Source organism: Microcebus murinus, unplaced genomic scaffold (genome assembly GCF_040939455.1).
Source record: "Microcebus murinus isolate Inina unplaced genomic scaffold, M.murinus_Inina_mat1.0 scaf026_hap2_Mmur4.0, whole genome shotgun sequence".
Classification (NCBI taxonomy): Eukaryota; Metazoa; Chordata; class Mammalia; order Primates; family Cheirogaleidae; genus Microcebus; species Microcebus murinus.
In genome coordinates this window covers 2,547-28,025 of record NW_027438972.1, presented here as the reverse complement: position 1 = coordinate 28,025, position 25,479 = coordinate 2,547, and the positions used below count along the sequence as shown (strand labels likewise).

The following is a 25,479-nucleotide window of genomic DNA, read 5'->3' as shown; positions in this document are numbered from 1 at the left end:
TGGGTAAGGGTTAGGGTTCGTGTCAGGGCACAAGTCACAATCGCAAAGACCTGGAAGCCACCCGAGTGCCCATCGACCCACGAGTGGGTAAATAAAATGTGGCGCGTGGACACCACGGAGTGCTATTCGGCTATGAGGAGCAGCGGTGAGGGGGCACCTCTCGTGGTTCTCCTGGCCAGAGCTGGAACCCGTTCCAGTAAGCCAAGTATCCCAAGAATGGACACACGAGCACCACGTGCTCGCGCTCACCAGCAAATGGGTACGAACCGATGGACACCTAAGTGGACACAGAGGAATCACCTTCTTCGGGTGGGTGTCGGGCGGGTGGGGGGAGGGGATGGGCATACACATCCATTAGGAATGGGGTGGGTACGCACCGACTGGGGGATGGGCGCACTTGAAGCTCTGACCCGAGGGGGGAGGCTGGGAGAGGGCAACGCACCCGACCTTAACATTGGTGCCCCCACAATATGCTGGAACAACATGAGAGGTAAATGAATAAGAACACGGGGGGGGGGAGGGGGGCACGGGCAACACATGTCACCTTAATACTTGGACTCCCATCATCTGCTTGAAAAGAGAGAGAAAAGAAAATGCAATAATAGAGATAAGAGACACTTTTTAAAAATAATGAATCCGGCCGGGCGCTGTGGCTCACGCCTGTAATCCTAGCTCTTGGGAGGCCGAGGCGGGCGGATTGCTCAAGGTCAGGAGTTCAAAACCAGCCTGAGCAAGAGCGAGACCCCGTCTCTACTATAAATAGAAAGGAATTAATTGGCCAACTGATATATATATATAAAAAATTAGCGGGGCATGGTGGCGCATGCCTGCAGTCCCAGCTACCCGGGAGGCTGAGGCAGAAGGATCACTGGAGCCCAGGAGTTTGAAGTTGCTGTGAGCTAGGCTGACGCCACGGCACTCACTCTAGCCTGGGCAACAAACCGAGACTCTGTCTCAAAAAAAAAAAAAAAAAATGAATCCGAAGAGAAAAGTAAAAGGAGGCCTGTGGAGCAGGTCTGGGTGTGACTCCGGATCCCCCAACATCAGGTGCCACCACCAAAGATTCCTACGTGTAGCCCATAGAACCCCAAAAGCAACGGGAGGAGTTCTGGTCACATACTCCCTCAAAATGACATCCTGGCCTTCTTCTGGAACTCCCTCCCCTCTCAGACTCTCAAGGTTTCCTCCAGCGTGTCGGCTCCCACAGAGCAGACCTTTGGTCTGAGACCTGACTGTCCAGAAGCCACGCATGCTGCCGCGTGGCGGCGGTGTCGCGGCTCGGGACAAGAGGAGGCCCCACGGTGCGGGCTGGGGCGCCAGGCACCGCGGCGGGCGCTGAGGGTGGGGGTCACCCCCACCCCGGGCCGCCCCCACACTCCCAGAAACGCGACAGAACCAGAGGCAAAAAAAAAAAGAAGAAGCCTACGGCACCCGGTATTCCCGGGCGGTCTCCCATCCAAGTTCTAACCAGGCCCGAGCCTGCTTAGCTTCCGAGACCAGACGGGATCGGGCGCGTTCGGGGTGGTGTGGCCGTGGACGGCGGAGGGCGCCCCTGCCCCGCTCAAGAAGCCGAGCCTCTCTGCGCTTCCCCGCCGCCTCCTCCCCCCCGCCCCAGGCCCCGCGCCGGGTCGGGCCTGTTGAGTTCGCCGGCCGGGTCCCGCGGGCTCCGAGGGACGGGGGTGACAGGCGGGGCGGGCCGGGGTTGGGGGCTGTCTCTGTATACACACACACTCACACTCACTCACTCACTCACACTCACACAAGATGCGCCTCCACGGCTGGACCCGCCAAGGTGGAGACCTTCAAGCCCCCTTCCTCTCCTTGCCTGGCCTCCTTCACCTCCCCGCCCCCCACCCCCAGCGCACGGGCGGGAGGGGCGGGGCGCTCGCCCTTTGACCCCAGCCAGGGGCGGCCCTCCCCCACAACGCCTTTCACCTGCGCCCCCCACCCTGTGGCCCTGCGGCCGCCTATTCCCCCGGGCCAGGGCTGGGGCACAGCGCACGGGGGAGGGGAGCCAGTGTATGGGGCGTCTCTCTCTCTCTCTCTCTCTCTCTCTCTCTCTCTCTCTCTCTCTCTCTCTCTCTCTCTCTCTCTCTCGATGTGTCCCATGGGTGGGGTGGGGTGGCGTGGTTTGTGGGGCGCTGAAGAAATCAGTCCCCTCCATCTCCTCCCTCTGGAAAACACCCAAGCCCTTGGAGAACTGCCCGCACCTCTACCTACCGTGGGGGCCGGGACCCTCCTCTGTGTCCTCCTGTGGCCCAGTCCAAGGGGCCTGGGCCTGGCCGGGGCTGCACTGGACCCCAACCACCCTGGCGTGTGGACTCGCTAAAAATCGGCGATTAGATATTGGATTCCAGCGTCATTGAGGTCATTTCACTAATGAGTGCACCGCAAAGAGTTTCCTAATCCATCTGTGAGGGTGGCAACCGAAAGAGAATTTTAGAGCTGACAGAATAGGCGAGGAAAGGCATAGGAGATTTCCACACCCAGTAAGGAAGCCTTTCCCAAAGTGGAAGAAAGAAAGGAGCAAACAGAGACACCGGTAGCCCGCCCGGATCAGAGTCTGCCCCTGAGAGAAAGTACCCTGACCAGGTTCACCCGTGGGTGGGTCGCGAGCTAGCGGCATTCAGAAGAGCGAGGCCCCAGTCTGTGCAGAAGACACCTGCACTCGGGTGTGTGTGGCGGCACAATTCACAAGCAGCTCCAGATGTTAAACCAAGGAGAAGCCAGGGAGTTCCCAACGCCCCAGGTGTCCTCAGCCCACGACTGGCTGCTGTGGGAATGCGAAGCCCGGCTCCTTGTCTCAGAGCGGGGCAACCAGGAGGTGTGATGTCCACCCCGGGGTTCCCAGGAGGATCAGACTGAAGCTGGGACTTGGCCTGAAAGTGTCCCCTCGCATGGCCACCCCCTTCCCCTTCCTGCTCCTCTACTCCTGGTGCCCCTCCATCCAGGGGCCAGACCTTAAAGAGTCACCCGCAAGAGAATCCTGGTCCCAAAGGAGCCTTCTGGGGGACCCCTGCTGAGAGAGGTTGTGGGCATGGCCCGCTGGGGCTCTGCCCGACCCAGGGCTGAGAGATGCAACCTCCCAGCTCTGGGTCCCTGCAGGAAGTGTTGGCAAGCACAGGGCCAGTCCTCCAAAGGCCCAGGTGCAGGGAGCCCAGGCCAAGCAGCCTGTGGAAGAAGCCACATGCTGTGCCACCCCGGGGAACACGACTGCAGGCCCCGGCCCTTCCCACCTCCTCCTCCTCCTCCTCCTCCTCCTCCTCCTCCTCCTCCTCCTCCTCCCACCCCGCCCCCGCCCCCGCCCCCACATGGCACAGGGCCCAGAGACACCTCAGACACTTGCTACCCAAAGTGCAAAGGGCATCAGTTGCTCCTCCAAACCCCCCCCAGCCCAGCAGACCGCATTGTCCAGCCAGCGCCCGGGCCTCCCTGGGGTGCCCAGCACAAAAGTGCAGACACCCACCGGACCCTCCATCTCAGTTTTCGGATGTTTTTGCCACTCTAAGGACCCGCAGGCCAGCTGGGCCTTCTGGCAGGACAGAGAGCCCCGGAATCCGACGTGGAGAGCTGGGTGTACGTCCCCATGAGGAGGCGGTCCCCACCTCCGCGGCTATCCCCTTGCGGGGAGCGGCAGCCGCGGGGCCTCAGAGAAGACACCAGGCTGGGCCCCCACGGCACAGCGGGAGCACGTCCCCCGCAGGCCACTTAGCGATGGCGGCCAGCCGGCGGACGGTTGGGTTGCGCGAGACGCTGCGGCCGCCCTGCTACCGGGTTCCTGGGAGGGCGTCCTGGAACCAGCGTCCACACCAAGCCCTTGGAAGGCCCAGGCGACGGAGGAGCCCCGTCAGGCAGGGGCCGAGGACGGTGACAGGTGATAGGCCGGGCGGGAAGGAGTCAGTCAGGCAGGGGCCGTGGAGGAGACGGGCTGGGTAAGGGTTAGGGTTCGTGTCAGGGCACAAGTCACAATCGCAAAGACCTGGAAGCCACCCGAGTGCCCATCGACCCACGAGTGGGTAAATAAAATGTGGCGCGTGGACACCACGGAGTGCTATTCGGCTATGAGGAGCAGCGGTGAGGGGGCACCTCTCGTGGTTCTCCTGGCCAGAGCTGGAACCCGTTCCAGTAAGCCAAGTATCCCAAGAATGGACACACGAGCACCACGTGCTCGCGCTCACCAGCAAATGGGTACGAACCGATGGACACCTAAGTGGACACAGAGGAATCACCTTCTTCGGGTGGGTGTCGGGCGGGTGGGGGGAGGGGATGGGCATACACATCCATTAGGAATGGGGTTGGTACGCACCGACTGGGGGATGGGCGCACTTGAAGCTCTGACCCGAGGGGGGAGGCTGGGAGAGGGCAACGCACCCGACCTTAACATTGGTGCCCCCACAATATGCTGGAACAACATGAGAGGTAAATGAATAAGAACACGGGGGGGGGGAGGGGGGCACGGGCAACACATGTCACCTTAATACTTGGACTCCCATCATCTGCTTGAAAAGAGAGAGAAAAGAAAATGCAATAATAGAGATAAGAGACACTTTTTAAAAATAATGAATCCGGCCGGGCGCTGTGGCTCACGCCTGTAATCCTAGCTCTTGGGAGGCCGAGGCGGGCGGATTGCTCAAGGTCAGGAGTTCAAAACCAGCCTGAGCAAGAGCGAGACCCCGTCTCTACTATAAATAGAAAGGAATTAATTGGCCAACTGATATATATATATAAAAAATTAGCGGGGCATGGTGGCGCATGCCTGCAGTCCCAGCTACCCGGGAGGCTGAGGCAGAAGGATCACTGGAGCCCAGGAGTTTGAAGTTGCTGTGAGCTAGGCTGACGCCACGGCACTCACTCTAGCCTGGGCAACAAACCGAGACTCTGTCTCAAAAAAAAAAAAAAAAAATGAATCCGAAGAGAAAAGTAAAAGGAGGCCTGTGGAGCAGGTCTGGGTGTGACTCCGGATCCCCCAACATCAGGTGCCACCACCAAAGATTCCTACGTGTAGCCCATAGAACCCCAAAAGCAACGGGAGGAGTTCTGGTCACATACTCCCTCAAAATGACATCCTGGCCTTCTTCTGGAACTCCCTCCCCTCTCAGACTCTCAAGGTTTCCTCCGGCGTGTCGGCTCCCACAGAGCAGACCTTTGGTCTGAGACCTGACTGTCCAGAAGCCACGCATGCTGCCGCGTGGCGGCGGTGTCGCGGCTCGGGACAAGAGGAGGCCCCACGGTGCGGGCTGGGGCGCCAGGCACCGCGGCGGGCGCTGAGGGTGGGGGTCACCCCCACCCCGGGCCGCCCCCACACTCCCAGAAACGCGACAGAACCAGAGGCAAAAAAAAAAAGAAGAAGCCTACGGCACCCGGTATTCCCGGGCGGTCTCCCATCCAAGTTCTAACCAGGCCCGAGCCTGCTTAGCTTCCGAGACCAGACGGGATCGGGCGCGTTCGGGGTGGTGTGGCCGTGGACGGCGGAGGGCGCCCCTGCCCCGCTCAAGAAGCCGAGCCTCTCTGCGCTTCCCCGCCGCCTCCTCCCCCCGCCCCAGGCCCCGCGCCGGGTCGGGCCTGTTGAGTTCGCCGGCCGGGTCCCGCGGGCTCCGAGGGACGGGGGTGACAGGCGGGGCGGGCCGGGGTTGGGGGCTGTCTCTGTATACACACACACTCACACTCACTCACTCACTCACACTCACACAAGATGCGCCTCCACGGCTGGACCCGCCAAGGTGGAGACCTTCAAGCCCCCTTCCTCTCCTTGCCTGGCCTCCTTCACCTCCCCGCCCCCCACCCCCAGCGCACGGGCGGGAGGGGCGGGGCGCTCGCCCTTTGACCCCAGCCAGGGGCGGCCCTCCCCCACAACGCCTTTCACCTGCGCCCCCCACCCTGTGGCCCTGCGGCCGCCTATTCCCCCGGGCCAGGGCTGGGGCACAGCGCACGGGGGAGGGGAGCCAGTGTATGGGGCGTCTCTCTCTCTCTCTCTCTCTCTCTCTCTCTCTCTCTCTCTCTCTCTCTCTGTCTCTCTCTCTCGATGTGTCCCATGGGTGGGGTGGGGTGGCGTGGTTTGTGGGGCGCTGAAGAAATCAGTCCCCTCCATCTCCTCCCTCTGGAAAACACCCAAGCCCTTGGAGAACTGCCCGCACCTCTACCTACCGTGGGGGCCGGGACCCTCCTCTGTGTCCTCCTGTGGCCCAGTCCAAGGGGCCTGGGCCTGGCCGGGGCTGCACTGGACCCCAACCACCCTGGCGTGTGGACTCGCTAAAAATCGGCGATTAGATATTGGATTCCAGCGTCATTGAGGTCATTTCACTAATGAGTGCACCGCAAAGAGTTTCCTAATCCATCTGTGAGGGTGGCAACCGAAAGAGAATTTTAGAGCTGACAGAATAGGCGAGGAAAGGCATAGGAGATTTCCACACCCAGTAAGGAAGCCTTTCCCAAAGTGGAAGAAAGAAAGGAGCAAACAGAGACACCGGTAGCCCGCCCGGATCAGAGTCTGCCCCTGAGAGAAAGTACCCTGACCAGGTTCACCCGTGGGTGGGTCGCGAGCTAGCGGCATTCAGAAGAGCGAGGCCCCAGTCTGTGCAGAAGACACCTGCACTCGGGTGTGTGTGGCGGCACAATTCACAAGCAGCTCCAGATGTTAAACCAAGGAGAAGCCAGGGAGTTCCCAACGCCCCAGGTGTCCTCAGCCCACGACTGGCTGCTGTGGGAATGCGAAGCCCGGCTCCTTGTCTCAGAGCGGGGCAACCAGGAGGTGTGATGTCCACCCCGGGGTTCCCAGGAGGATCAGACTGAAGCTGGGACTTGGCCTGAAAGTGTCCCCTCGCATGGCCACCCCCTTCCCCTTCCTGCTCCTCTACTCCTGGTGCCCCTCCATCCAGGGGCCAGACCTTAAAGAGTCACCCGCAAGAGAATCCTGGTCCCAAAGGAGCCTTCTGGGGGACCCCTGCTGAGAGAGGTTGTGGGCATGGCCCGCTGGGGCTCTGCCCGACCCAGGGCTGAGAGATGCAACCTCCCAGCTCTGGGTCCCTGCAGGAAGTGTTGGCAAGCACAGGGCCAGTCCTCCAAAGGCCCAGGTGCAGGGAGCCCAGGCCAAGCAGCCTGTGGAAGAAGCCACATGCTGTGCCACCCCGGGGAACACGACTGCAGGCCCCGGCCCTTCCCACCTCCTCCTCCTCCTCCTCCTCCTCCTCCTCCTCCTCCTCCTCCTCCTCCCACCCCGCCCCCGCCCCCGCCCCCACATGGCACAGGGCCCAGAGACACCTCAGACACTTGCTACCCAAAGTGCAAAGGGCATCAGTTGCTCCTCCAAACCCCCCCCAGCCCAGCAGACCGCATTGTCCAGCCAGCCCCCGGGCCTCCCTGGGGTGCCCAGCACAAAAGTGCAGACACCCACCGGACCCTCCATCTCAGTTTTCGGATGTTTTTGCCACTCTAAGGACCCGCAGGCCAGCTGGGCCTTCTGGCAGGACAGAGAGCCCCGGAATCCGACGTGGAGAGCTGGGTGTACGTCCCCATGAGGAGGCGGTCCCCACCTCCGCGGCTATCCCCTTGCGGGGAGCGGCAGCCGCGGGGCCTCAGAGAAGACACCAGGCTGGGCCCCCACGGCACAGCGGGAGCACGTCCCCCGCAGGCCACTTAGCGATGGCGGCCAGCCGGCGGACGGTTGGGTTGCGCGAGACGCTGCGGCCGCCCTGCTACCGGGTTCCTGGGAGGGCGTCCTGGAACCAGCGTCCACACCAAGCCCTTGGAAGGCCCAGGCGACGGAGGAGCCCCGTCAGGCAGGGGCCGAGGACGGTGACGGCCCGGGCGGGGAGGAGCGTGTCAGGCAGGGGCAGAGGACGGTGACAGGTGATAGGCCGGGCGGGAAGGAGTCAGTCAGGCAGGGGCCGTGGAGGAGACGGGCTGGGTAAGGGTTAGGGTTCGTGTCAGGGCACAAGTCACAATCGCAAAGACCTGGAAGCCACCCGAGTGCCCATCGACCCACGAGTGGGTAAATAAAATGTGGCGCGTGGACACCACGGAGTGCTATTCGGCTATGAGGAGCAGCGGTGAGGGGGCACCTCTCGTGGTTCTCCTGGCCAGAGCTGGAACCCGTTCCAGTAAGCCAAGTATCCCAAGAATGGACACACGAGCACCACGTGCTCGCGCTCACCAGCAAATGGGTACGAACCGATGGACACCTAAGTGGACACAGAGGAATCACCTTCTTCGGGTGGGTGTCGGGCGGGTGGGGGGAGGGGATGGGCATACACATCCATTAGGAATGGGGTGGGTACGCACCGACTGGGGGATGGGCGCACTTGAAGCTCTGACCCGAGGGGGGAGGCTGGGAGAGGGCAACGCACCCGACCTTAACATTGGTGCCCCCACAATATGCTGGAACAACATGAGAGGTAAATGAATAAGAACACGGGGGGGGGGGAGGGGGGCACGGGCAACACATGTCACCTTAATACTTGGACTCCCATCATCTGCTTGAAAAGAGAGAGAAAAGAAAATGCAATAATAGAGATAAGAGACACTTTTTAAAAATAATGAATCCGGCCGGGCGCTGTGGCTCACGCCTGTAATCCTAGCTCTTGGGAGGCCGAGGCGGGCGGATTGCTCAAGGTCAGGAGTTCAAAACCAGCCTGAGCAAGAGCGAGACCCCGTCTCTACTATAAATAGAAAGGAATTAATTGGCCAACTGATATATATATATAAAAAATTAGCGGGGCATGGTGGCGCATGCCTGCAGTCCCAGCTACCCGGGAGGCTGAGGCAGAAGGATCACTGGAGCCCAGGAGTTTGAAGTTGCTGTGAGCTAGGCTGACGCCACGGCACTCACTCTAGCCTGGGCAACAAACCGAGACTCTGTCTCAAAAAAAAAAAAAAAAAATGAATCCGAAGAGAAAAGTAAAAGGAGGCCTGTGGAGCAGGTCTGGGTGTGACTCCGGATCCCCCAACATCAGGTGCCACCACCAAAGATTCCTACGTGTAGCCCATAGAACCCCAAAAGCAACGGGAGGAGTTCTGGTCACATACTCCCTCAAAATGACATCCTGGCCTTCTTCTGGAACTCCCTCCCCTCTCAGACTCTCAAGGTTTCCTCCAGCGTGTCGGCTCCCACAGAGCAGACCTTTGGTCTGAGACCTGACTGTCCAGAAGCCACGCATGCTGCCGCGTGGCGGCGGTGTCGCGGCTCGGGACAAGAGGAGGCCCCACGGTGCGGGCTGGGGCGCCAGGCACCGCGGCGGGCGCTGAGGGTGGGGGTCACCCCCACCCCGGGCCGCCCCCGCACTCCCAGAAACGCGACAGAACCAGAGGCAAAAAAAAAAAGAAGAAGCCTACGGCACCCGGTATTCCCGGGCGGTCTCCCATCCAAGTTCTAACCAGGCCCGAGCCTGCTTAGCTTCCGAGACCAGACGGGATCGGGCGCGTTCGGGGTGGTGTGGCCGTGGACGGCGGAGGGCGCCCCTGCCCCGCTCAAGAAGCCGAGCCTCTCTGCGCTTCCCCGCCGCCTCCTCCCCCCGCCCCAGGCCCCGCGCCGGGTCGGGCCTGTTGAGTTCGCCGGCCGGGTCCCGCGGGCTCCGAGGGACGGGGGTGACAGGCGGGGCGGGCTGGGGTTGGGGGCTGTCTCTGTATACACACACACTCACACTCACACTCACTCACTCACTCACACTCACACAAGATGCGCCTCCACGGCTGGACCCGCCAAGGTGGAGACCTTCAAGCCCCCTTCCTCTCCTTGCCTGGCCTCCTTCACCTCCCCGCCCCCCACCCCAAGCGCACGGGCGGGAGGGGCGGGGCGCTCGCCCTTTGACCCCAGCCAGGGGCGGCCCTCCCCCACAACCCCTTTCAGCTGCGCCCCCCACCCTGTGGCCCTGCGGCCGCCTATTCCCCCGGGCCAGGGCTGGGGCACAGCGCACGGGGGAGGGGAGCCAGTGTATGGGGCGTCTCTCTCTCTCTCTCTCTCTCTCTCTCTCTCTCTCTCTCTCTCTCTCTCTCTCTCTCTCTCTCGGGATGTGTCCCATGGGTGGGGTGGGGTGGCGTGGTTTGTGGGGCGCTGAAGAAATCAGTCCCCTCCATCTCCTCCCTCTGGAAAACACCCAAGCCCTTGGAGAACTGCCCGCACCTCTACCTACCGTGGGGGCCGGGACCCTCCTCTGTGTCCTCCTGTGGCCCAGTCCAAGGGGCCTGGGCCTGGCCGGGGCTGCACTGGACCCCAACCACCCTGGCGTGTGGACTCGCTAAAAATCGGCGATTAGATATTGGATTCCAGCGTCATTGAGGTCATTTCACTAATGAGTGCACCGCAAAGAGTTTCCTAATCCATCTGTGAGGGTGGCAACCGAAAGAGAATTTTAGAGCTGACAGAATAGGCGAGGAAAGGCATAGGAGATTTCCACACCCAGTAAGGAAGCCTTTCCCAAAGTGGAAGAAAGAAAGGAGCAAACAGAGACACCGGTAGCCCGCCCGGATCAGAGTCTGCCCCTGAGAGAAAGTACCCTGACCAGGTTCACCCGTGGGTGGGTCGCGAGCTAGCGGCATTCAGAAGAGCGAGGCCCCAGTCTGTGCAGAAGACACCTGCACTCGGGTGTGTGTGGCGGCACAATTCACAAGCAGCTCCAGATGTTAAACCAAGGAGAAGCCAGGGAGTTCCCAACGCCCCAGGTGTCCTCAGCCCACGACTGGCTGCTGTGGGAATGCGAAGCCCGGCTCCTTGTCTCAGAGCGGGGCAACCAGGAGGTGTGATGTCCACCCCGGGGTTCCCAGGAGGATCAGACTGAAGCTGGGACTTGGCCTGAAAGTGTCCCCTCGCATGGCCACCCCCTTCCCCTTCCTGCTCCTCTACTCCTGGTGCCCCTCCATCCAGGGGCCAGACCTTAAAGAGTCACCCGCAAGAGAATCCTGGTCCCAAAGGAGCCTTCTGGGGGACCCCTGCTGAGAGAGGTTGTGGGCATGGCCCGCTGGGGCTCTGCCCGACCCAGGGCTGAGAGATGCAACCTCCCAGCTCTGGGTCCCTGCAGGAAGTGTTGGCAAGCACAGGGCCAGTCCTCCAAAGGCCCAGGTGCAGGGAGCCCAGGCCAAGCAGCCTGTGGAAGAAGCCACATGCTGTGCCACCCCGGGGAACACGACTGCAGGCCCCGGCCCTTCCCACCTCCTCCTCCTCCTCCTCCTCCTCCTCCTCCTCCTCCTCCTCCTCCTCCCACCCCGCCCCCGCCCCCGCCCCCACATGGCACAGGGCCCAGAGACACCTCAGACACTTGCTACCCAAAGTGCAAAGGGCATCAGTTGCTCCTCCAAACCCCCCCCAGCCCAGCAGACCGCATTGTCCAGCCAGCGCCCGGGCCTCCCTGGGGTGCCCAGCACAAAAGTGCAGACACCCACCGGACCCTCCATCTCAGTTTTCGGATGTTTTTGCCACTCTAAGGACCCGCAGGCCAGCTGGGCCTTCTGGCAGGACAGAGAGCCCCGGAATCCGACGTGGAGAGCTGGGTGTACGTCCCCATGAGGAGGCGGTCCCCACCTCCGCGGCTATCCCCTTGCGGGGAGCGGCAGCCGCGGGGCCTCAGAGAAGACACCAGGCTGGGCCCCCACGGCACAGCGGGAGCACGTCCCCCGCAGGCCACTTAGCGATGGCGGCCAGCCGGCGGACGGTTGGGTTGCGCGAGACGCTGCGGCCGCCCTGCTACCGGGTTCCTGGGAGGGCGTCCTGGAACCAGCGTCCACACCAAGCCCTTGGAAGGCCCAGGCGACGGAGGAGCCCCGTCAGGCAGGGGCCGAGGACGGTGACAGGTGATAGGCCGGGCGGGAAGGAGTCAGTCAGGCAGGGGCCGTGGAGGAGACGGGCTGGGTAAGGGTTAGGGTTCGTGTCAGGGCACAAGTCACAATCGCAAAGACCTGGAAGCCACCCGAGTGCCCATCGACCCACGAGTGGGTAAATAAAATGTGGCGCGTGGACACCACGGAGTGCTATTCGGCTATGAGGAGCAGCGGTGAGGGGGCACCTCTCGTGGTTCTCCTGGCCAGAGCTGGAACCCGTTCCAGTAAGCCAAGTATCCCAAGAATGGACACACGAGCACCACGTGCTCGCGCTCACCAGCAAATGGGTACGAACCGATGGACACCTAAGTGGACACAGAGGAATCACCTTCTTCGGGTGGGTGTCGGGCGGGTGGGGGGAGGGGATGGGCATACACATCCATTAGGAATGGGGTGGGTACGCACCGACTGGGGGATGGGCGCACTTGAAGCTCTGACCCGAGGGGGGAGGCTGGGAGAGGGCAACGCACCCGACCTTAACATTGGTGCCCCCACAATATGCTGGAACAACATGAGAGGTAAATGAATAAGAACACGGGGGGGGGGGGAGGGGGGCACGGGCAACACATGTCACCTTAATACTTGGACTCCCATCATCTGCTTGAAAAGAGAGAGAAAAGAAAATGCAATAATAGAGATAAGAGACACTTTTTAAAAATAATGAATCCGGCCGGGCGCTGTGGCTCACGCCTGTAATCCTAGCTCTTGGGAGGCCGAGGCGGGCGGATTGCTCAAGGTCAGGAGTTCAAAACCAGCCTGAGCAAGAGCGAGACCCCGTCTCTACTATAAATAGAAAGGAATTAATTGGCCAACTGATATATATATATAAAAAATTAGCGGGGCATGGTGGCGCATGCCTGCAGTCCCAGCTACCCGGGAGGCTGAGGCAGAAGGATCACTGGAGCCCAGGAGTTTGAAGTTGCTGTGAGCTAGGCTGACGCCACGGCACTCACTCTAGCCTGGGCAACAAACCGAGACTCTGTCTCAAAAAAAAAAAAAAAAATGAATCCGAAGAGAAAAGTAAAAGGAGGCCTGTGGAGCAGGTCTGGGTGTGACTCCGGATCCCCCAACATCAGGTGCCACCACCAAAGATTCCTACGTGTAGCCCATAGAACCCCAAAAGCAACGGGAGGAGTTCTGGTCACATACTCCCTCAAAATGACATCCTGGCCTTCTTCTGGAACTCCCTCCCCTCTCAGACTCTCAAGGTTTCCTCCAGCGTGTCGGCTCCCACAGAGCAGACCTTTGGTCTGAGACCTGACTGTCCAGAAGCCACGCATGCTGCCGCGTGGCGGCGGTGTCGCGGCTCGGGACAAGAGGAGGCCCCACGGTGCGGGCTGGGGCGCCAGGCACCGCGGCGGGCGCTGAGGGTGGGGGTCACCCCCACCCCGGGCCGCCCCCGCACTCCCAGAAACGCGACAGAACCAGAGGCAAAAAAAAAAAGAAGAAGCCTACGGCACCCGGTATTCCCGGGCGGTCTCCCATCCAAGTTCTAACCAGGCCCGAGCCTGCTTAGCTTCCGAGACCAGACGGGATCGGGCGCGTTCGGGGTGGTGTGGCCGTGGACGGCGGAGGGCGCCCCTGCCCCGCTCAAGAAGCCGAGCCTCTCTGCGCTTCCCCGCCGCCTCCTCCCCCCGCCCCAGGCCCCGCGCCGGGTCGGGCCTGTTGAGTTCGCCGGCCGGGTCCCGCGGGCTCCGAGGGACGGGGGTGACAGGCGGGGCGGGCTGGGGTTGGGGGCTGTCTCTGTATACACACACACTCACACTCACACTCACTCACTCACTCACACTCACACAAGATGCGCCTCCACGGCTGGACCCGCCAAGGTGGAGACCTTCAAGCCCCCTTCCTCTCCTTGCCTGGCCTCCTTCACCTCCCCGCCCCCCACCCCAAGCGCACGGGCGGGAGGGGCGGGGCGCTCGCCCTTTGACCCCAGCCAGGGGCGGCCCTCCCCCACAACCCCTTTCAGCTGCGCCCCCCACCCTGTGGCCCTGCGGCCGCCTATTCCCCCGGGCCAGGGCTGGGGCACAGCGCACGGGGGAGGGGAGCCAGTGTATGGGGCGTCTCTCTCTCTCTCTCTCTCTCTCTCTCTCTCTCTCTCTCTCTCTCTCTCTCTCTCTCTCTCTCTCTCTCGGGATGTGTCCCATGGGTGGGGTGGGGTGGCGTGGTTTGTGGGGCGCTGAAGAAATCAGTCCCCTCCATCTCCTCCCTCTGGAAAACACCCAAGCCCTTGGAGAACTGCCCGCACCTCTACCTACCGTGGGGGCCGGGACCCTCCTCTGTGTCCTCCTGTGGCCCAGTCCAAGGGGCCTGGGCCTGGCCGGGGCTGCACTGGACCCCAACCACCCTGGCGTGTGGACTCGCTAAAAATCGGCGATTAGATATTGGATTCCAGCGTCATTGAGGTCATTTCACTAATGAGTGCACCGCAAAGAGTTTCCTAATCCATCTGTGAGGGTGGCAACCGAAAGAGAATTTTAGAGCTGACAGAATAGGCGAGGAAAGGCATAGGAGATTTCCACACCCAGTAAGGAAGCCTTTCCCAAAGTGGAAGAAAGAAAGGAGCAAACAGAGACACCGGTAGCCCGCCCGGATCAGAGTCTGCCCCTGAGAGAAAGTACCCTGACCAGGTTCACCCGTGGGTGGGTCGCGAGCTAGCGGCATTCAGAAGAGCGAGGCCCCAGTCTGTGCAGAAGACACCTGCACTCGGGTGTGTGTGGCGGCACAATTCACAAGCAGCTCCAGATGTTAAACCAAGGAGAAGCCAGGGAGTTCCCAACGCCCCAGGTGTCCTCAGCCCACGACTGGCTGCTGTGGGAATGCGAAGCCCGGCTCCTTGTCTCAGAGCGGGGCAACCAGGAGGTGTGATGTCCACCCCGGGGTTCCCAGGAGGATCAGACTGAAGCTGGGACTTGGCCTGAAAGTGTCCCCTCGCATGGCCACCCCCTTCCCCTTCCTGCTCCTCTACTCCTGGTGCCCCTCCATCCAGGGGCCAGACCTTAAAGAGTCACCCGCAAGAGAATCCTGGTCCCAAAGGAGCCTTCTGGGGGACCCCTGCTGAGAGAGGTTGTGGGCATGGCCCGCTGGGGCTCTGCCCGACCCAGGGCTGAGAGATGCAACCTCCCAGCTCTGGGTCCCTGCAGGAAGTGTTGGCAAGCACAGGGCCAGTCCTCCAAAGGCCCAGGTGCAGGGAGCCCAGGCCAAGCAGCCTGTGGAAGAAGCCACATGCTGTGCCACCCCGGGGAACACGACTGCAGGCCCCGGCCCTTCCCACCTCCTCCTCCTCCTCCTCCTCCTCCTCCTCCTCCTCCTCCTCCTCCTCCCACCCCGCCCCCGCCCCCGCCCCCACATGGCACAGGGCCCAGAGACACCTCAGACACTTGCTACCCAAAGTGCAAAGGGCATCAGTTGCTCCTCCAAACCCCCCCCAGCCCAGCAGACCGCATTGTCCAGCCAGCGCCCGGGCCTCCCTGGGGTGCCCAGCACAAAAGTGCAGACACCCACCGGACCCTCCATCTCAGTTTTCGGATGTTTTTGCCACTCTAAGGACCCGCAGGCCAGCTGGGCCTTCTGGCAGGACAGAGAGCCCCGGAATCCGACGTGGAGAGCTGGGTGTACGTCCCCATGAGGAGGCGGTCCCCACCTCCGCGGCTATCCCCTTGCGGGGAGCGGCAGCCGCGGGGCCTCAGAGAAGACACCAGGCTGGGCCCCCACGGCACAGCGGGAGCACGTCCCCCGCAGGCCACTTAGCGATGGCGGCCAGCCGGCGGACGGTTGGGTTGCGCGAGACGCTGCGGCCGCCCTGCTACCGGGTTCCTGGGAGGGCGTCCTGGAACCAGCGTCCACACCAAGCCCTTGGAAGGCCCAGGCGACGGAGGAGCCCCGTCAGGCAGGGGCCGAGGACGGTGACAGGTGATAGGCCGGGCGGGAAGGAGTCAGTCAGGCAGGGGCCGTGGAGGAGACGGGCTGGGTAAGGGTTAGGGTTCGTGTCAGGGCACAAGTCACAATCGCAAAGACCTGGAAGCCACCCGAGTGCCCATCGACCCACGAGTGGGTAAATAAAATGTGGCGCGTGGACACCACGGAGTGCTATTCGGCTATGAGGAGCAGCGGTGAGGGGGCACCTCTCGTGGTTCTCCTGGCCAGAGCTGGAACCCGTTCCAGTAAGCCAAGTATCCCAAGAATGGACACACGAGCACCACGTGCTCGCGCTCACCAGCAAATGGGTACGAACCGATGGACACCTAAGTGGACACAGAGGAATCACCTTCTTCGGGTGGGTGTCGGGCGGGTGGGGGGAGGGGATGGGCATACACATCCATTAGGAATGGGGTGGGTACGCACCGACTGGGGGATGGGCGCACTTGAAGCTCTGACCCGAGGGGGGAGGCTGGGAGAGGGCAACGCACCCGACCTTAACATTGGTGCCCCCACAATATGCTGGAACAACATGAGAGGTAAATGAATAAGAACACGGGGGGGGGGGGAGGGGGGCACGGGCAACACATGTCACCTTAATACTTGGACTCCCATCATCTGCTTGAAAAGAGAGAGAAAAGAAAATGCAATAATAGAGATAAGAGACACTTTTTAAAAATAATGAATCCGGCCGGGCGCTGTGGCTCACGCCTGTAATCCTAGCTCTTGGGAGGCCGAGGCGGGCGGATTGCTCAAGGTCAGGAGTTCAAAACCAGCCTGAGCAAGAGCGAGACCCCGTCTCTACTATAAATAGAAAGGAATTAATTGGCCAACTGATATATATATATAAAAAATTAGCGGGGCATGGTGGCGCATGCCTGCAGTCCCAGCTACCCGGGAGGCTGAGGCAGAAGGATCACTGGAGCCCAGGAGTTTGAAGTTGCTGTGAGCTAGGCTGACGCCACGGCACTCACTCTAGCCTGGGCAACAAACCGAGACTCTGTCTCAAAAAAAAAAAAAAAAATGAATCCGAAGAGAAAAGTAAAAGGAGGCCTGTGGAGCAGGTCTGGGTGTGACTCCGGATCCCCCAACATCAGGTGCCACCACCAAAGATTCCTACGTGTAGCCCATAGAACCCCAAAAGCAACGGGAGGAGTTCTGGTCACATACTCCCTCAAAATGACATCCTGGCCTTCTTCTGGAACTCCCTCCCCTCTCAGACTCTCAAGGTTTCCTCCAGCGTGTCGGCTCCCACAGAGCAGACCTTTGGTCTGAGACCTGACTGTCCAGAAGCCACGCATGCTGCCGCGTGGCGGCGGTGTCGCGGCTCGGGACAAGAGGAGGCCCCACGGTGCGGGCTGGGGCGCCAGGCACCGCGGCGGGCGCTGAGGGTGGGGGTCACCCCCACCCCGGGCCGCCCCCGCACTCCCAGAAACGCGACAGAACCAGAGGCAAAAAAAAAAAGAAGAAGCCTACGGCACCCGGTATTCCCGGGCGGTCTCCCATCCAAGTTCTAACCAGGCCCGAGCCTGCTTAGCTTCCGAGACCAGACGGGATCGGGCGCGTTCGGGGTGGTGTGGCCGTGGACGGCGGAGGGCGCCCCTGCCCCGCTCAAGAAGCCGAGCCTCTCTGCGCTTCCCCGCCGCCTCCTCCCCCCGCCCCAGGCCCCGCGCCGGGTCGGGCCTGTTGAGTTCGCCGGCCGGGTCCCGCGGGCTCCGAGGGACGGGGGTGACAGGCGGGGCGGGCTGGGGTTGGGGGCTGTCTCTGTATACACACACACTCACACTCACACTCACTCACTCACTCACACTCACACAAGATGCGCCTCCACGGCTGGACCCGCCAAGGTGGAGACCTTCAAGCCCCCTTCCTCTCCTTGCCTGGCCTCCTTCACCTCCCCGCCCCCCACCCCAAGCGCACGGGCGGGAGGGGCGGGGCGCTCGCCCTTTGACCCCAGCCAGGGGCGGCCCTCCCCCACAACCCCTTTCAGCTGCGCCCCCCACCCTGTGGCCCTGCGGCCGCCTATTCCCCCGGGCCAGGGCTGGGGCACAGCGCACGGGGGAGGGGAGCCAGTGTATGGGGCGTCTCTCTCTCTCTCTCTCTCTCTCTCTCTCTCTCTCTCTCTCTCTCTCTCTCTCTCTCTCTCTCTCTCTCTCTCTCGGGATGTGTCCCATGGGTGGGGTGGGGTGGCGTGGTTTGTGGGGCGCTGAAGAAATCAGTCCCCTCCATCTCCTCCCTCTGGAAAACACCCAAGCCCTTGGAGAACTGCCCGCACCTCTACCTACCGTGGGGGCCGGGACCCTCCTCTGTGTCCTCCTGTGGCCCAGTCCAAGGGGCCTGGGCCTGGCCGGGGCTGCACTGGACCCCAACCACCCTGGCGTGTGGACTCGCTAAAAATCGGCGATTAGATATTGGATTCCAGCGTCATTGAGGTCATTTCACTAATGAGTGCACCGCAAAGAGTTTCCTAATCCATCTGTGAGGGTGGCAACCGAAAGAGAATTTTAGAGCTGACAGAATAGGCGAGGAAAGGCATAGGAGATTTCCACACCCAGTAAGGAAGCCTTTCCCAAAGTGGAAGAAAGAAAGGAGCAAACAGAGACACCGGTAGCCCGCCCGGATCAGAGTCTGCCCCTGAGAGAAAGTACCCTGACCAGGTTCACCCGTGGGTGGGTCGCGAGCTAGCGGCATTCAGAAGAGCGAGGCCCCAGTCTGTGCAGAAGACACCTGCACTCGGGTGTGTGTGGCGGCACAATTCACAAGCAGCTCCAGATGTTAAACCAAGGAGAAGCCAGGGAGTTCCCAACGCCCCAGGTGTCCTCAGCCCACGACTGGCTGCTGTGGGAATGCGAAGCCCGGCTCCTTGTCTCAGAGCGGGGCAACCAGGAGGTGTGATGTCCACCCCGGGGTTCCCAGGAGGATCAGACTGAAGCTGGGACTTGGCCTGAAAGTGTCCCCTCGCATGGCCACCCCCTTCCCCTTCCTGCTCCTCTACTCCTGGTGCCCCTCCATCCAGGGGCCAGACCTTAAAGAGTCACCCGCAAGAGAATCCTGGTCCCAAAGGAGCCTTCTGGGGGACCCCTGCTGAGAGAGGTTGTGGGCATGGCCCGCTGGGGCTCTGCCCGACCCAGGGCTGAGAGATGCAACCTCCCAGCTCTGGGTCCCTGCAGGAAGTGTTGGCAAGCACAGGGCCAGTCCTCCAAAGGCCCAGGTGCAGGGAGCCCAGGCCAAGCAGCCTGTGGAAGAAGCCACATGCTGTGCCACCCCGGGGAACACGACTGCAGGCCCCGGCCCTTCCCACCTCCTCCTCCTCCTCCTCCTCCTCCTCCTCCTCCTCCTCCTCCTCCTCCCACCCCGCCCCCGCCCCCGCCCCCACATGGCACAGGGCCCAGAGACACCTCAGACACTTGCTACCCAAAGTGCAAAGGGCATCAGTTGCTCCTCCAAACCCCCCCCAGCCCAGCAGACCGCATTGTCCAGCCAGCGCCCGGGCCTCCCTGGGGTGCCCAGCACAAAAGTGCAGACACCCACCGGACCCTCCATCTCAGTTTTCGGATGTTTTTGCCACTCTAAGGACCCGCAGGCCAGCTGGGCCTTCTGGCAGGACAGAGAGCCCCGGAATCCGACGTGGAGAGCTGGGTGTACGTCCCCATGAGGAGGCGGTCCCCACCTCCGCGGCTATCCCCTTGCGGGGAGCGGCAGCCGCGGGGCCTCAGAGAAGACACCAGGCTGGGCCCCCACGGCACAGCGGGAGCACGTCCCCCGCAGGCCACTTAGCGATGGCGGCCAGCCGGCGGACGGTTGGGTTGCGCGAGACGCTGCGGCCGCCCTGCTACCGGGTTCCTGGGAGGGCGTCCTGGAACCAGCGTCCACACCAAGCCCTTGGAAGGCCCAGGCGACGGAGGAGCCCCGTCAGGCAGGGGCCGAGGACGGTGACAGGTGATAGGCCGGGCGGGAAGGAGTCAGTCAGGCAGGGGCCGTGGAGGAGACGGGCTGGGTAAGGGTTAGGGTTCGTGTCAGGGCACAAGTCACAATCGCAAAGACCTGGAAGCCACCCGAGTGCCCATCGACCCACGAGTGGGTAAATAAAATGTGGCGCGTGGACACCACGGAGTGCTATTCGGCTATGAGGAGCAGCGGTGAGGGGGCACCTCTCGTGGTTCTCCTGGCCAGAGCTGGAACCCGTTCCAGTAAGCCAAGTATCCCAAGAATGGACACACGAGCACCACGTGCTCGCGCTCACCAGCAAATGGGTACGAACCGATGGACACCTAAGTGGACACAGAGGAATCACCTTCTTCGGGTGGGTGTCGGGCGGGTGGGGGGAGGGGATGGGCATACACATCCATTAGGAATGGGGTGGGTACGCACCGACTGGGGGATGGGCGCACTTGAAGCTCTGACCCGAGGGGGGAGGCTGGGAGAGGGCAACGCACCCGACCTTAACATTGGTGCCCCCACAATATGCTGGAACAACATGAGAGGTAAATGAATAAGAACACGGGGGGGGGGGGAGGGGGGCACGGGCAACACATGTCACCTTAATACTTGGACTCCCATCATCTGCTTGAAAAGAGAGAGAAAAGAAAATGCAATAATAGAGATAAGAGACACTTTTTAAAAATAATGAATCCGGCCGGGCGCTGTGGCTCACGCCTGTAATCCTAGCTCTTGGGAGGCCGAGGCGGGCGGATTGCTCAAGGTCAGGAGTTCAAAACCAGCCTGAGCAAGAGCGAGACCCCGTCTCTACTATAAATAGAAAGGAATTAATTGGCCAACTGATATATATATATAAAAAATTAGCGGGGCATGGTGGCGCATGCCTGCAGTCCCAGCTACCCGGGAGGCTGAGGCAGAAGGATCACTGGAGCCCAGGAGTTTGAAGTTGCTGTGAGCTAGGCTGACGCCACGGCACTCACTCTAGCCTGGGCAACAAACCGAGACTCTGTCTCAAAAAAAAAAAAAAAAATGAATCCGAAGAGAAAAGTAAAAGGAGGCCTGTGGAGCAGGTCTGGGTGTGACTCCGGATCCCCCAACATCAGGTGCCACCACCAAAGATTCCTACGTGTAGCCCATAGAACCCCAAAAGCAACGGGAGGAGTTCTGGTCACATACTCCCTCAAAATGACATCCTGGCCTTCTTCTGGAACTCCCTCCCCTCTCAGACTCTCAAGGTTTCCTCCAGCGTGTCGGCTCCCACAGAGCAGACCTTTGGTCTGAGACCTGACTGTCCAGAAGCCACGCATGCTGCCGCGTGGCGGCGGTGTCGCGGCTCGGGACAAGAGGAGGCCCCACGGTGCGGGCTGGGGCGCCAGGCACCGCGGCGGGCGCTGAGGGTGGGGGTCACCCCCACCCCGGGCCGCCCCCGCACTCCCAGAAACGCGACAGAACCAGAGGCAAAAAAAAAAAGAAGAAGCCTACGGCACCCGGTATTCCCGGGCGGTCTCCCATCCAAGTTCTAACCAGGCCCGAGCCTGCTTAGCTTCCGAGACCAGACGGGATCGGGCGCGTTCGGGGTGGTGTGGCCGTGGACGGCGGAGGGCGCCCCTGCCCCGCTCAAGAAGCCGAGCCTCTCTGCGCTTCCCCGCCGCCTCCTCCCCCCGCCCCAGGCCCCGCGCCGGGTCGGGCCTGTTGAGTTCGCCGGCCGGGTCCCGCGGGCTCCGAGGGACGGGGGTGACAGGCGGGGCGGGCTGGGGTTGGGGGCTGTCTCTGTATACACACACACTCACACTCACACTCACTCACTCACTCACACTCACACAAGATGCGCCTCCACGGCTGGACCCGCCAAGGTGGAGACCTTCAAGCCCCCTTCCTCTCCTTGCCTGGCCTCCTTCACCTCCCCGCCCCCCACCCCAAGCGCACGGGCGGGAGGGGCGGGGCGCTCGCCCTTTGACCCCAGCCAGGGGCGGCCCTCCCCCACAACCCCTTTCAGCTGCGCCCCCCACCCTGTGGCCCTGCGGCCGCCTATTCCCCCGGGCCAGGGCTGGGGCACAGCGCACGGGGGAGGGGAGCCAGTGTATGGGGCGTCTCTCTCTCTCTCTCTCTCTCTCTCTCTCTCTCTCTCTCTCTCTCTCTCTCTCTCTCTCTCTCTCTCTCTCTCTCGGGATGTGTCCCATGGGTGGGGTGGGGTGGCGTGGTTTGTGGGGCGCTGAAGAAATCAGTCCCCTCCATCTCCTCCCTCTGGAAAACACCCAAGCCCTTGGAGAACTGCCCGCACCTCTACCTACCGTGGGGGCCGGGACCCTCCTCTGTGTCCTCCTGTGGCCCAGTCCAAGGGGCCTGGGCCTGGCCGGGGCTGCACTGGACCCCAACCACCCTGGCGTGTGGACTCGCTAAAAATCGGCGATTAGATATTGGATTCCAGCGTCATTGAGGTCATTTCACTAATGAGTGCACCGCAAAGAGTTTCCTAATCCATCTGTGAGGGTGGCAACCGAAAGAGAATTTTAGAGCTGACAGAATAGGCGAGGAAAGGCATAGGAGATTTCCACACCCAGTAAGGAAGCCTTTCCCAAAGTGGAAGAAAGAAAGGAGCAAACAGAGACACCGGTAGCCCGCCCGGATCAGAGTCTGCCCCTGAGAGAAAGTACCCTGACCAGGTTCACCCGTGGGTGGGTCGCGAGCTAGCGGCATTCAGAAGAGCGAGGCCCCAGTCTGTGCAGAAGACACCTGCACTCGGGTGTGTGTGGCGGCACAATTCACAAGCAGCTCCAGATGTTAAACCAAGGAGAAGCCAGGGAGTTCCCAACGCCCCAGGTGTCCTCAGCCCACGACTGGCTGCTGTGGGAATGCGAAGCCCGGCTCCTTGTCTCAGAGCGGGGCAACCAGGAGGTGTGATGTCCACCCCGGGGTTCCCAGGAGGATCAGACTGAAGCTGGGACTTGGCCTGAAAGTGTCCCCTCGCATGGCCACCCCCTTCCCCTTCCTGCTCCTCTACTCCTGGTGCCCCTCCATCCAGGGGCCAGACCTTAAAGAGTCACCCGCAAGAGAATCCTGGTCCCAAAGGAGCCTTCTGGGGGACCCCTGCTGAGAGAGGTTGTGGGCATGGCCCGCTGGGGCTCTGCCCGACCCAGGGCTGAGAGATGCAACCTCCCAGCTCTGGGTCCCTGCAGGAAGTGTTGGCAAGCACAGGGCCAGTCCTCCAAAGGCCCAGGTGCAGGGAGCCCAGGCCAAGCAGCCTGTGGAAGAAGCCACATGCTGTGCCACCCCGGGGAACACGACTGCAGGCCCCGGCCCTTCCCACCTCCTCCTCCTCCTCCTCCTCCTCCTCCTCCTCCTCCTCCTCCTCCTCCCACCCCGCCCCCGCCCCCGCCCCCACATGGCACAGGGCCCAGAGACACCTCAGACACTTGCTACCCAAAGTGCAAAGGGCATCAGTTGCTCCTCCAAACCCCCCCCAGCCCAGCAGACCGCATTGTCCAGCCAGCGCCCGGGCCTCCCTGGGGTGCCCAGCACAAAAGTGCAGACACCCACCGGACCCTCGGATGTTTTTGCCACTCTAAGGACCCGCAGGCCAGCTGGGCCTTCTGGCAGGACAGAGAGCCCCGGAATCCGACGTGGAGAGCTGGGTGTACGTCCCCATGAGGAGGCGGTCCCCACCTCCGCGGCTATCCCCTTGCGGGGAGCGGCAGCCGCGGGGCCTCAGAGAAGACACCAGGCTGGGCCCCCACGGCACAGCGGGAGCACGTCCCCCGCAGGCCACTTAGCGATGGCGGCCAGCCGGCGGACGGTTGGGTTGCGCGAGACGCTGCGGCCGCCCTGCTACCGGGTTCCTGGGAGGGCGTCCTGGAACCAGCGTCCACACCAAGCCCTTGGAAGGCCCAGGCGACGGAGGAGCCCCGTCAGGCAGGGGCCGAGGACGGTGACAGGTGATAGGCCGGGCGGGAAGGAGTCAGTCAGGCAGGGGCCGTGGAGGAGACGGGCTGGGTAAGGGTTAGGGTTCGTGTCAGGGCACAAGTCACAATCGCAAAGACCTGGAAGCCACCCGAGTGCCCATCGACCCACGAGTGGGTAAATAAAATGTGGCGCGTGGACACCACGGAGTGCTATTCGGCTATGAGGAGCAGCGGTGAGGGGGCACCTCTCGTGGTTCTCCTGGCCAGAGCTGGAACCCGTTCCAGTAAGCCAAGTATCCCAAGAATGGACACACGAGCACCACGTGCTCGCGCTCACCAGCAAATGGGTACGAACCGATGGACACCTAAGTGGACACAGAGGAATCACCTTCTTCGGGTGGGTGTCGGGCGGGTGGGGGGAGGGGATGGGCATACACATCCATTAGGAATGGGGTGGGTACGCACCGACTGGGGGATGGGCGCACTTGAAGCTCTGACCCGAGGGGGGAGGCTGGGAGAGGGCAACGCACCCGACCTTAACATTGGTGCCCCCACAATATGCTGGAACAACATGAGAGGTAAATGAATAAGAACACGGGGGGGGGGGGAGGGGGGCACGGGCAACACATGTCACCTTAATACTTGGACTCCCATCATCTGCTTGAAAAGAGAGAGAAAAGAAAATGCAATAATAGAGATAAGAGACACTTTTTAAAAATAATGAATCCGGCCGGGCGCTGTGGCTCACGCCTGTAATCCTAGCTCTTGGGAGGCCGAGGCGGGCGGATTGCTCAAGGTCAGGAGTTCAAAACCAGCCTGAGCAAGAGCGAGACCCCGTCTCTACTATAAATAGAAAGGAATTAATTGGCCAACTGATATATATATATAAAAAATTAGCGGGGCATGGTGGCGCATGCCTGCAGTCCCAGCTACCCGGGAGGCTGAGGCAGAAGGATCACTGGAGCCCAGGAGTTTGAAGTTGCTGTGAGCTAGGCTGACGCCACGGCACTCACTCTAGCCTGGGCAACAAACCGAGACTCTGTCTCAAAAAAAAAAAAAAAAAATGAATCCGAAGAGAAAAGTAAAAGGAGGCCTGTGGAGCAGGTCTGGGTGTGACTCCGGATCCCCCAACATCAGGTGCCACCACCAAAGATTCCTACGTGTAGCCCATAGAACCCCAAAAGCAACGGGAGGAGTTCTGGTCACATACTCCCTCAAAATGACATCCTGGCCTTCTTCTGGAACTCCCTCCCCTCTCAGACTCTCAAGGTTTCCTCCAGCGTGTCGGCTCCCACAGAGCAGACCTTTGGTCTGAGACCTGACTGTCCAGAAGCCACGCATGCTGCCGCGTGGCGGCGGTGTCGCGGCTCGGGACAAGAGGAGGCCCCACGGTGCGGGCTGGGGCGCCAGGCACCGCGGCGGGCGCTGAGGGTGGGGGTCACCCCCACCCCGGGCCGCCCCCGCACTCCCAGAAACGCGACAGAACCAGAGGCAAAAAAAAAAAGAAGAAGCCTACGGCACCCGGTATTCCCGGGCGGTCTCCCATCCAAGTTCTAACCAGGCCCGAGCCTGCTTAGCTTCCGAGACCAGACGGGATCGGGCGCGTTCGGGGTGGTGTGGCCGTGGACGGCGGAGGGCGCCCCTGCCCCGCTCAAGAAGCCGAGCCTCTCTGCGCTTCCCCGCCGCCTCCTCCCCCCGCCCCAGGCCCCGCGCCGGGTCGGGCCTGTTGAGTTCGCCGGCCGGGTCCCGCGGGCTCCGAGGGACGGGGGTGACAGGCGGGGCGGGCTGGGGTTGGGGGCTGTCTCTGTATACACACACACTCACACTCACACTCACTCACTCACTCACACTCACACAAGATGCGCCTCCACGGCTGGACCCGCCAAGGTGGAGACCTTCAAGCCCCCTTCCTCTCCTT

General features: G+C 61.9%; 7 pseudogenes; all 7 read right to left on the bottom strand.

Moving 5' to 3' along the window:
* Positions 1-1,419: 1,419 nt before the first annotated feature.
* On the bottom strand, positions 1,420-1,538 carry LOC142868150 (uncharacterized; annotated as a pseudogene).
* A 3,810-nt stretch (positions 1,539-5,348) lies between these two features.
* LOC142868149 (uncharacterized) lies at positions 5,349-5,467 on the bottom strand (annotated as a pseudogene).
* A 3,853-nt stretch (positions 5,468-9,320) lies between these two features.
* On the bottom strand, positions 9,321-9,439 carry LOC142868148 (uncharacterized; annotated as a pseudogene).
* A 3,814-nt stretch (positions 9,440-13,253) lies between these two features.
* LOC142868146 (uncharacterized) lies at positions 13,254-13,372 on the bottom strand (annotated as a pseudogene).
* A 3,820-nt stretch (positions 13,373-17,192) lies between these two features.
* On the bottom strand, positions 17,193-17,311 carry LOC142868145 (uncharacterized; annotated as a pseudogene).
* A 3,826-nt stretch (positions 17,312-21,137) lies between these two features.
* Positions 21,138-21,256, bottom strand: LOC142868144 (uncharacterized; annotated as a pseudogene).
* Positions 21,257-25,070: 3,814 nt separating this feature from the next.
* LOC142868143 (uncharacterized) lies at positions 25,071-25,189 on the bottom strand (annotated as a pseudogene).
* Between the last annotated feature and the right edge of the window lie 290 nt (positions 25,190-25,479).